General features: G+C 42.1%; 1 long non-coding RNA gene across 1 annotated transcript in view; it reads right to left on the bottom strand.

The window, feature by feature from the left end:
- Positions 1 to 616: 616 nt before the first annotated feature.
- LOC129045827 (uncharacterized) overlaps positions 617 to 12,132 on the bottom strand; it is a 198,913-nt gene continuing 187,397 nt past the window's right edge. The window contains exons 5-6 of the long non-coding RNA XR_010411932.1: positions 6,912 to 7,068; positions 617 to 1,124 (exon numbers count right to left, since the gene is read on the bottom strand). This is a non-coding gene — a long non-coding RNA (uncharacterized LOC129045827). The remainder of the gene's footprint in view (positions 1,125 to 6,911; positions 7,069 to 12,132) is intronic.

The raw sequence follows: 12,132 nt of genomic DNA, 5'->3' as shown, positions 1-12,132 counted from the left end.
GGGTCCCACACACTCAGAGCTGCTCGCTGCTCTTCAAATGTACCAGATTCTAGGATGCTCTTGGACATTTGCTTCCCTTTCTCCAGAATTCCTTTCCCCCCTTCTCCCTTGCAGAACAATGTATCTTCTGTAATCCCCCTGAGTCCTTCGTAGGTCTCACTTCACCCCACTCACCCTACCCTGCTCTACCTATATTCTCAAATGGCAAGAGACCCATCACCCTCCCTCCCCTGGGAGCTGCAAGGGAGGAGACAGAGTTTTATCTGCACTGTTTATTTCCTGAGATATTCCTAGAGTGGAAAGGACAAATAGTATCATGTCCATTTGGTATGTGGGGAAGCAGGCGGGGACAGTGTTGGGTGGAGGATGTCATAGCAAGGCAAGATGCAGAAAGCAACACAGAATTGTTATCTGGCTCTATATCTTCTTTACCCACTTGCTAAGCAACTCCACAAGGCACCACGTAGTATCTGAGGGCTGCTCTCACCCAGAATTCCAAGAAAAGAACCCCGGGTCTCAGCAGGAGCCCAGGACAACCTGCTCAGTTCTGCCAGCCAGGCAGGCATGGTGATTCCTTCTAGAAAACTGAACTGTGGAATGTAGACATTTTCCTAGAAGGAATGAAGCAGACTCCAGGAGAAATGAAGCTCAGAATTAAGTGCACACAACCACAAAACTCAATTTTTATTATTGAAAAAAATTAACATATACAAACATGGTAAAATAAACAATACAGAAGGATTTACAATGAAAAGTCTATCTTTCCCTCAACGCTTGTCTCCCAGGCTCTCTGTAGAAGCCATTATCTACCTCCTAAAAATATTCCACCTTATATATAAAAGTAAGTGAGCACCTGCATACTTTTTTAAATGAATGGAAACACAGTAAAAACACTAATCAACACCTCGCTATTTTTGCTTAGAATATACTGTAGAGATCATTCCATATAAGCCACAGACACCTCAGTTCTTCCAAAGCTGCACCATATTCAATTGTATAAATGAGCCACAATTAGGTCAGCTTCCCTACTGGTGAGAGGCCCTTCAATTATTTCCAGTCTCTGGTTATTAAAAGTGTTGCCACAAACAGGTCACGCATATGTCGTGGTGCACGTATGTCAATACCTGCGATACAAAGTCACAAAAGAGAAGAGCCTATGTCAAAAGATAGGAAAGCACAAATTTATCTTTTTTAATTAATTATTTATTTCTTGGGCGGGGAGGGGCGGAGGGAGAGGAAGAGAGAGAATCTCAAGCAGACTCCCCGCTGAGTGTGGCGCCCAATGCAGGGCTCCATCCCATGACCATGAGATCACGACCGGAGCCAAAATCAGGAGTTGGATACTTAACCAACTGAGACTCCCAGGTACCCTGAAAGTACAAACTTCTTTTAAAAAAAATGAAGGTCCTTCTGTGGATGGTCAATCCCTAGAGTTTTGAGCCACTCCACATGGCTCTGTCAGGTTTCAGTGGGGAGCTGACTCCAAACACAGGGGCTGAAAGGACGTGACCCTAGGCAGAAGAGCTTGGGATGCTTTGGTGTTTTCAAACTTCTTGCCCAAATATAAACCCTCAGCATGGCATTCAAGACCTTTTATGTTCCGGTGTATCATATAATGATGTGATTTAGCCTCATCTACAAACCAAACTGCTTAAAACCTCGAAAACAGAATATAAGAGATCCCAAGATGAACTCAAAGATAGCTAACTTCTCCCAGGGCATATAGAGACATGGCCCCATACTACCAACCTCTTCCTAGCCTGGTCCAAGCACATGTCCCATAACAGTCATGAGCCCCATCAAAAAAGCAGATGAATGACTTTTAGCCATTTAAGACCTATGGCACACCCACCTAGAAATAAAGTTGTGGATGTGGAGTGACAATCTCGTCTACCTACCTAGCCTCCCCCATCCTCACATGCCCACACTGGGTTATGACCAGAGCGGAGTGGGGACTGACTAGAGAGCTCAGGCTCTGTCCCGAGGGCCACCCCTGCTCGGTTCAGTTTCATTTCCATTTCCTTGTGGGAAAGCAGACCTCGTGTCGCAAGACTTACGTGGTTTCTAAACAAACTGGAAATCCAGATGGGTATGTGAAGCCTCTCAAGTTCATAGAATTTGAAAATAATACTTCAAAAAGTAAATCCTATGCAGGCTGAAAAAAATATATATAGTCGGATGAGGCCCATGGGCCCTTAGCTCTCTCTGTTTTAGGTGTAGACAGGGTACTGACATGCAGTTCCCCTTCTTCTCCAAACAAGTTCACCCCTGTGCTCAGCATCCACACTTCTAATCCAAGAAATAGAAATATACAAAGGTCTTCAACTTACAGCCAAAACAGGGGCTGGAAAGCAAACCCACTTTTGTTGCAAGGAATGTTCCAAATGCTTCTCTGAGCTTGTGCTCCAACATTCGGAATGAGGCTAACCCATTAAGCATTCTGAGAACCTCACAAGACAACATATAATTAAGAGCTAAGTTATATATGACCAGCTGGCAAATAGTGGATTGGGCCATAATAGCAACTATCAGTCAGATCAACTTAAGAAATCTACATTGCTTCATTATCAACACGGAAACTGCTTCTTTATCAGAGCCTTCTTGACCATTTCCCACTTCCAGGTGGTGTTCTTCCCTTGATCCTTTGAAATGAGTCATGTGTTCCTTCCTAAAGTACTTCAGAGGAAGAGCAGAAAATCTGGGGGCTCCTCACACTCATCCTTGCCATTCCCCTTTCGAGTGGGATGTGCAAATTTGCTTCTCCTTGGAACAGCCTCTTGTACATATGGTATGTTCTTGGAGGAGATGTGCCTGCGTCTCAGGGAACTTACTCGGGGCAGGGCTGGCACCAGAATATGGCCTTCTTCATCAGAACCAGGATAGTGGGAATGCGGGGCTTCAGGTCACCAATCAACAGCAAGGCAAATCTGGCTACCCATTGTGTATGCAGGAAAACAAGATGGATTTAGGTATATTCTGACTGATTCCTTGTTACTATGTTGAAATGTGAAGACCTGAGAGAGAGAGATTTGAAGTTTTCCATGTTTGTTATATAAACCTTGCTGGAAAATCAAAAGCATCTGTCTACATTCCTCTCTCTATTGGGGGCCCAGCAACCATTCAATTCTCTCTTGATAATATCACCCTGATTTTCTTTTGGAAAATTACCTCCTCCCTGCTGGCTTTGGGCTTAGGGACTTTTTTTTTTTTTTTTTCCAGACACTATCTTACCCTAGTCCGAGACTGAAAATATTCTGTGATTCTTTCATTGGTTCATTTCACAAATATTCACTGAGCATCTACTTTGTTTCAAACGCTAGTCTTGGTGCTGAAAACATGGAAAATTAATAGTCAGTGTCTTCTCACTTCTGATTTTGTGGAGTTTACAGGCTAGGGTATAATCCAGCTTCCATTGACCTAAGCTAGGCTAATTGTCAAGATTCCTCTCTGGAATTAGGATCTTCTACAGAATGACACAATAGCTAAAAACGACTGGACTCATCTATTCCAGCTTGGCACCCTTGTGAGATGCGGGGCAGCAGGGGGGTGTCTCTGAATCTTTGACTCCTAAAACTGCTCATATTTCTATCCATGGGAACTCCTGGGTGCTTACCTAGATCTGTGTCATACTTTCCAGCCTTCCCGTCAATGCCACGAGTACTCAATATACTTCTATTAAACCCCTCTTTGTTTTTGTTTACTGGTGTCAGTTTTTATTGCTTGTAAGCAAAGAACCTCCCCTGATGTTGGAGCTGCTTCTCAGCCTATCTATCTGGTCACTAAGTTGGCTTGGGTACCTCATCTTATCAAAACCTGGAGGATTTTTTTTTTTATCAGAAAAACAACAAAACAAGTTGTTGGAGATAACTGAAGTCATGCTGTAGAAAACATTCATTCTCCTTTCTCTCTCTCTCTCTCTCTTCTTTCTTGACTCCCCCTCACCTTAGAATCAGTAATATCTATAGTACAATTTTAATGGTAACCAATCATGTCTTCTCACTAGAATATTGATGTAGTTCTAAGCAGTAATGATTAGGGACTTATATGCCTTGGTTCTTGCCTATCTTGACTTCTTCCAGGTTTTAACTAAACCACTTCTCCATCCCTCAGTGACTGGCATGCTCACTATTTGGAACATGGATGTACATGCTATTTCATCATTGTTTTGTATCAGGCAGCTTGTCTTTCAGACTCTGTATATTGAAACTTCGAGTGAGGCTTGAAGGGAATAGGAGTCTGAGATATGCCACGAATGCAGCCTGTCTCTTTCTAGGCTGAACTCCCACATGGCAGCAGAAAACATACATTGTTCTGGTTATTTTCAGAGTCCAGGAAGATAATGCAATATTAGGCAAGGTGGTGAGAGCCTAGAAATCGGAGAGGGTGTGCCCTGCCTCTGCCACCAGCCACCACTCAGCTGTTGCCATGTAGAAACATAGGCCCGTATTGCCAGATCTTCCCACTTTTGAAGAGAAGTTTTGAAATCTGGATTTGTGGGTGAAATCTCCCAGTGTTTAGATGTTGTCAAGTAACTAAAAAGGAATTAATGCTTGAAGACCAAAGGAAACATGTCTGTGGGCAGATTTTAGCCTATGCACTGCCAGCTTTCAGCTCTGGATCTTCCTTTACCTATTCTGCAATGCACTTTACGCTATATCAGCTTGCTGTGCTTCTGGATACTTTTAGCTTTATATTTTGGTACTTCCTTATTCCCTTGCCTTGTCTGGAATGGATAACCTTCTCCTAGACCAACCGCTTTATGGTGTCGCCCTAGGAATTACCTCAGGCTGTAACCCTCGGGTGCCCTTGGCTTCATTCCAGGCCTGGGGACAGTTGGCCAGACTTCTAGCCTCCAGCCTCTGCTTGAATGCTTTCTGTGACAGGGAACTTATTACCGCCCATCTGCTGATTCCATAATGTGAAGGCATATGAAGGAATAGAAAGGATACGGATTTGGGAGTAAAACAAGTATGAGTTCATCCCAGCTTAGTTTCTCAGTGTGTGCAAGCCACAGTTTCATCTATCAAACAAATACTTATTTGGGGAATTAAATGTGATAATGCTGGACAGCATATGGTGCCTTTCACATAGGAAGTAAGAGGGTCATAGTTGTAGTTTCTCTTTTTAAAAATTATTTCCCGTCCATTTATCCTAGGAATGCATATGTCAAATTTCATGTTCACAGTATGGTCTCTCAAAATTAAGACCGTATGTAGTCGCTTTTCCAGACTTAACTGAACTGGTCATTTGAAGTGTCAAAGGACCCCATATGGACATGAAGCCCAGTCACTCCTGGGATTCAGGCAAGATAAGGAGGTGTGTTTACAGAGATAGAGAAGGCCTTCTGGAAGCCTGATTGAGGGACTGAAGACCCACCTGGGAAAGGGGTCATCTTAGGACAAGAGTATCAGGGGAAAGGGTTTTGTTTAGTTACAATGCTTCACTTCGGGGTGGGAAGTTGAACTAGGAAAAGGTCTTTCCCAGCACAGCATGTGAGACTTGTGGTCTACCTCATGCCTCTGGACCCATGCATGACTCTCTCAGGAGAAGGCTGTGCACCAAGAAATGAATAAAAGGAAAGCAAAGACAAATAGTTGTTTTGGCTTTGGAAAACCTTGGGACATAGGGGCAGGACGGCTTGGAAGCTCATGAGCAAAATGGGACTGGACTGTGGGGGTGAGAGACAGAAAATGCCGCTCTGCACCTCCCCACCAGCACCTCCTGCAGATGGACCCCTCTCGGGATGACAGGGAGACTGGCTCTGCAATGCTTTACACATGAGAACTGCAATAATCGCTATTATTCAGTGTGATGGTGTGTGGCTTATAGCGTCTGTGACTTGACAATCAAGTAATGAGCTATTGATGAGGGAAATGAACCTGATCACAGCTGAGGCTGGAGACCATTAACATAGAAGCCTTTCCTGCTGAATGTTATCACCTGGGATTCTTTGGCAATAGCTAATAATTATAGCCACATTTATTGAGATGTTACTCTGTCCTGAGAGCTTTTTACAGATTTTTGTATGCAAGTCTCCACAACAAATCTTTACGGAAAGTATATTACCATTCTGTTACAGATAAGGAATCTGGGCAGACGAAAACAAATACCACCAAGTGCTGGGAAATGGGAGCTTGGGGCACACTCATCACTAGAGAGTTTAGTAAGAGACACAGTAGTGAAGTGGCAGACCACACATGGTCCCCTGAGCTCTGACTGTCCTCAGAGGAGGGATGCTCAGGCTGGGCAGAAATGGGCAGTGGGTGGGGACTCTCTAGAGAAGGATGCTGCTCCTGTCCTTGTCCATGGTACTAGGGAAAGGGTAGGGTCTGTGCCTTCCAGACTGCAGTGCACATGGAAATCACCTGGGGGATCTTGTTAAAGAAACAGAATCTGAATCAGAAGTGGGAGGAAGGGTGGGTGGCGAGGCCCAAGACTACATTTCTTCAAATCCCCCAGGGAACACCAGTGCTGCTGGTCCACGGATCACTTTATGAGTATGGGGCGGATCTAGGCGACTAGGTAACAATGGAGCTTTTGGTTAGTTAGAGAACCCACCGTGTTGGGAAGAGTAGCTCTGCTATGGTTTCAGCTTGTATTTGCCACTGAGCTAACTAACCCGCTGAGCCAACCAAAAAGAAATTGCAAATTGAACATAAGCAGAATCACAAAACTAATAAAATTAAATTTTTAACGTTAATTTCATATGATGGTAATATGTTTAATATTGTGGTAAATCAGCACCCATTAAGTGAACAGCATATAAATTACTATAGCCAAGTTTCTTTTCATTTTAGCAATATCCCTTCAAGTTAGCATGAACTAATTGCAAAACTTATTTTTGTACAACTCACTCTGATGTTCTTTTGCCTCCCCTTGATTCAATAGCATCCTTTATCTGTTATGCTCACCTCACTTATTTTTGCTTTAGCCTGTGACCATTGAAGTCATATGTGGTTGCTTTCATGAAGACAAATCAAAATCTTGATTTAATAATAACATCAGAAGCTAAAGTCTTCTTTCATGAAAATAACTTCCAACTGCAAAAAAAGAATCTTGTTTTTCTTCCTGTCAAAATAATCCAAATGAATGTAAGAACCAAAAGATGTGGAATTATGTCATTTTGTTTGTTAATTTTTAAAACTAATTTTTTTAAACGTTGTCTTTTTTCCTTCCCTCAAAATGGTAGCTTTTGACTTCTTCCTTCCTAATCTGATTTCAGTTCTGTTCTCATTTCTAATTCCAAGTTCTGAATTGTTGCTTTTACATGTCAAATCTACAATACTTACATTTTGTTCCCTAATGGTAATTAATCCTCTAAGCCTTATCCACAGGTTGATTCTGAAAATTGAAAATCAATAGTGATTTAATTATTATGACTGTTTAAATGTGGTTCACTACACACCCATAGCTATGATTAAGTGTTCTTTCTCATATGACTTTTTGCCTGGAGTTCAAATTTTTTTGGAACTAATTACTTTAGATGTATTTCTAACTTTGTTCAACCACTTCTACAAATTTAGGATTCTACTGAGCCAACCTATTTCCCTGGAGAGTCCCTTCTGGGCTTTACATGTCTGATAATGTCTTTATTCCACCATCTCATTTATTGATACTTTAGTTATGTATTGAATCCTAAAATGATACGATTTTCCCACAGAAAGTCAAGAGCTCCTAATAGCTAGAGTTGCTAATGGATCATTTGATGCTGCCTTTGCTTTTGTTTTGGATTTTTTTTCCTCAATTTTGCTTTTAGGACTTTCTTTTTATCCTTAATATTCTGACATTTGGTGGTCATGTGCTATATATGTGGGGTTTTTTTCTTAATTCATTGTGCTGGGCACTAGGTGTACATTTTCAATATGAACATGAAGTCCTTCTGTTCTGGAAACATTTTCTCATTACTTCTTTGATACTTTCCCCTGTCATTTGTCTTTTGATCAGATGTTGAACGATCCCGCATTCCCTCTGGGTTTCTTGTTCATATTTACCACCTCTTTATTTTCCTGTTCTACTTTGCAGAGATTTCCCAGATCTGATTTTCCAACTTTTCTATCAAATTATTTTCTATGCTAACAAATAGGTCTTTACTATCTAGGAGGTATTTCTTGGTATGTGTTTATTCCATTTTCACTGGGAAAATGCTTGCTGCATGTTGCAACATTTTCTCAAATCTCTTTGAGAACATACACTAGAGTTTAAGTTCCCTCCTGATCTTTGCATGATGTCTGTTTCCTTCAGAATCATGTTTTGCATCTGTTCACTTTGATGTCTCTCTTTCAGGCTGGAGGGTCTCCCACTTGAAGACCTCTGAATGTTCATGCTCAAGAACAAGTCAATTAAACCTGACCCATATCATGGACAGACCTTGCTGATCTTGCTAATTTATTCAAAGTGAGACCAGTTGAGGGAAACAAGTGAATCAATCCCTGGTGAGCCCCCAGAGGTAAAGAACATCCTTCTGGAGAGAAGACTTCTTTTTTTCTTTAAGTCTTGGCATAGAAACCTGGCTTCCAAGAATTAGGTCCTCCAGGGTGAAGTGGATTTGACTATGTCAAAAATAGACTTTTGATTAATCACCTTGTTTTGGGCCCCACATTGTAATCCTACCCTCCTTTGCACATTTCATAGTGCTGAGGCCCTTACATGCATGAAGGGCATACTGGCTCCCTCTTCACTGGAATCTTTTTCTGTACATACTCTGGGCTGTGGCTTCCTGGATTCTGCATCACCACTTTCTAATCATCTATATTTTATCCATCTTTCAGAGATTTGGTGAACTCTTCCTTCTGATGGCTCTCTTTTCATCTTTTTTTCATTGAACATTTAGACATTATTTTCATTCCTATCCTATCTTTTATTGACGTATTGTTAGAGAGAGGGAACAAACTCACATGGCCAAACAGTCAACTTCAACCGAAGTCATTAATATCACTGTGGCATTAGAAATGCCAATCCACTGACAGCCTGATCTGCTTACCTACATCTGTAAAGATAAATTTTGCCTGTAATTGGCACCAGTGATTACTTGGAGCCAGTGAAATTATAAACCACGGGCAAAGACAGTACTTGATTGTAAGTATATGTTTCAAATAAGATGTTTTCACTGTAAGTAATAGGAAATCTTGACTCAATCCGTTTAAACAATAAGGAAACTTATTATCTCATATATCATTAGGTGAAGGGTAGGCAGGACCCAAAGTAAGTAAAATTGGGACTCTATTTCCATTACTCTGAGATTTTTCTTCTTGCTTTTTTCTGTATGTGGACTCACATTAGCTTCCATCATGGTGACAAGATGGCTTCCTGCATGTACACAGGATATCTTCCTGCATGTGCACAGGATGGTTTCTTGTATGTACTTGTGATGGCTTCCTTCAGGGTCACTAGAGGCAACTAGGGAAACTGGTTTCCCATTTTTATATCTTGTGAATGAGAGAGGGGAAAAATCCTTTCCCCCCCACCATAAAGTAAAAGGTCATCCCATCAATCTTGTCCCTTTAAATCACCAGGAAATGCCAGATTACTTAAATCTGGATTTCTGAAACATAGACTTGCAAAGGAAATAGGATTGCATAAAGAAACAGAATCTGTCCTTAGAGCATGGGTGAGTGGGGGATGGAAATATCTGAAAAAAAGACGAGGCTTTGAAAAAGACGAATGGGGGAAAGGCCACAGGATAGATAAACAACAGCATCCACCATTGGTGGTCATGTCAGTGATCTAAGACATGCTTACATTTTAATTCTTATTAATGCCACATGGCAATGTACCATTTAAATATCCCCATAGAGAATTCTCAGGCACCTGACAACACTTACGAAATACCTCACCTCACCACACTACACTATTTCTCCAGGTGTGGGCCTCCCATGCATCACCCTCTCTATCCTCAGCATGCTCAGTTTTATGTGCCCTCAGAGGTGAAAGTTACCTAGAGGATCTTAATTGCCGGTCCTGAGAAAAGAGTGCCCAGCAAAGGTTTCAAGTCACCTTTATGAGAGGTAAGGCTATCATGCTGTCCCCACGCCAGTGATGTTTGAAAAGGGATGACCATTCTCCAACACTGCCATTCCTTCCTATGGCCAAACCTCAATTTATGGCCCATGCTCAGTTCCTGATCATGCTGCTGTCTGCCTCCACCTCCCACACTGATACTGTGTGTGTAAGTAATTCATCTTCATATGTACTACAAAAATGTCAACAGTGCCAGGTCCATCCAGGCAATAATAAAGTTCAATTAAAACAGGAACTTGCAAAGTAAGTGAATCGTACCTAGATGAATTTCTCAGATGGTGAAGGTCTACGTTTTATTAGTAAAATCTGAAAAATTATGTAGCTTGGGAAAACTGAGCAAGTTAAATTCAGGCAACTTTGTTTTTATTCATGCGTTCATTCCACACCATTCCCGAATGTCTACTATGAGGAAGCAGCTGGATGGGGCTTACAGGGAGACCCAACGTTCCCCCACCATAGAGTGGTGTCTTAAATAAAGTTCCCCAGGACACAGCCTACTGAGATGAAAGTTTGTGAGCAGGAGGTGTATTAGAGGTGCTCTTGGAATTAATACCCATAAGGCAGTGAGTGAAGCAAGACTGACAAACGGAAGAAGATGAACAGCAATGCAGTTGTGACAAAGGCCTGAGCTCATCCCACAGGGAAGTCTGGATGAGGGATGGTTTTCCATCCTTATCCCGAGTTAAAGCAAGGAGCTCAGGCCTCTGCATCTCTACTTGACCAGTCAGTGGAATTTAGCTGGTCCTGAGGAAAGGTCATAACCTTGGGCAAGGCAGGTCCCCTCACTCATGAAACTTCCTGTAGAGTTCTCAGCTATGCATGGTGAACAGTCAACAGTGCTGGAAGCTGGGGAATGAGTTCCTCAGTCCTGAGGCGAATCGGGGCAGTTCATCACTGTATCCGCTGCAGGCAGCAGAGTTAAAAATGTTTATTTAGCTTGACTTGGGTCAAGGGAAAATTAGAAAGTACCTGTCTTGAAGCCCTACTGCTATTCCAAATATATGGTGACAAAAGATAAAATATAACAACTAATAAGCAAAAATAGACATTTACATAAGGTATAAAAAAACCCCAAAGTAAAAAGATATGTACCTAGGGGTGCCCGGGTGGCTCAGTCAGGCATTCGACTCTTGGTTTCGGCTCAGGTCATGATCTCAGAGTCATAAGATCAAGCCCCATGTCAGGCTCTGTGCTGGGCATGGAGTCTATTTGGGATTCTCTCCCTCTCCCTCTCCTCCTCCCCCTCACCTCACTCATGCATGCTTTCTCTCTTAAAAAAAAAAAAAAAAGATATGTACCTATACTTGACACGTTGCCCTAATATAACTTTCTTCATGGTCACACAAAATGGTTCCTAATGGTGATAAGGTGGCTCCCTGGAATGGTTAGAGCCACAGAGTCTTTATTTATATCCCATGAGAAGGAGAGGGGAAAATTAACTTTTCCTTTAACCATAAAATCAAAGTCCTTCTGTCCCATCTGTGCCACACCAATCCAAAGACAGCCAAGGACAACATATCTGTAGAGCAGGAGCCCAAGGTGGTGAAGGGGCTGCTGGAAAAGAGAAAAGGCAGTCAGGAGTTTGGCTCCTATGAGAAAATGGAGACTAAACATTCCCTCGACGGGAAGGGGATGAGAGCCAAGATGACTGTGCGAGCCTAGGAGCTAGACTGTCTTTTCCCACCTCTGAAAGAAAGCTGAGAAAGCTGAGATTTTACTACAATGGGATAATGAGGCAGGCAGGAGGGACTAGACACAGCTTCTACCCAAAACTTGGATGAACAGCCCAATGGCTCAATAGCTGCATCTGTGTCGATGCAATATTATCAACAACAGCCTTAATCCAACACGAGAAAACAGGGTTCTGGACTGGGGATCCTGAAGAGCCAGCTGCAAACCTGGTAAATAGGGAGGAGCGAGCACAGAAAAAAAAAACAGGAGGGAAGAAAAGGTGTTCACTGAAGATGAGCCTACAGTGCAAAATCAAAAAACATGCATGGAGATCGAGTATTAAAGAAGAAATCCTATAGAATCAACAATGAACAATCAATAATGGATGATCATTAAGGAAAATGACAATAATGAAAATAATAGAATCATCTGAGGTTAACATTG

The sequence above is a fragment of the Mirounga angustirostris genome, unplaced genomic scaffold, assembly GCF_029215605.1.
Source record: "Mirounga angustirostris isolate CCGP_5_RB_7025 unplaced genomic scaffold, mMirAng1.0.hap1 SCAF_5, whole genome shotgun sequence".
NCBI lineage: Eukaryota > Metazoa > Chordata > Mammalia > Carnivora > Phocidae > Mirounga > Mirounga angustirostris.
Note: the sequence above shows the minus strand (reverse complement) of the source record. Positions and strands in the feature narration are given on the sequence as shown.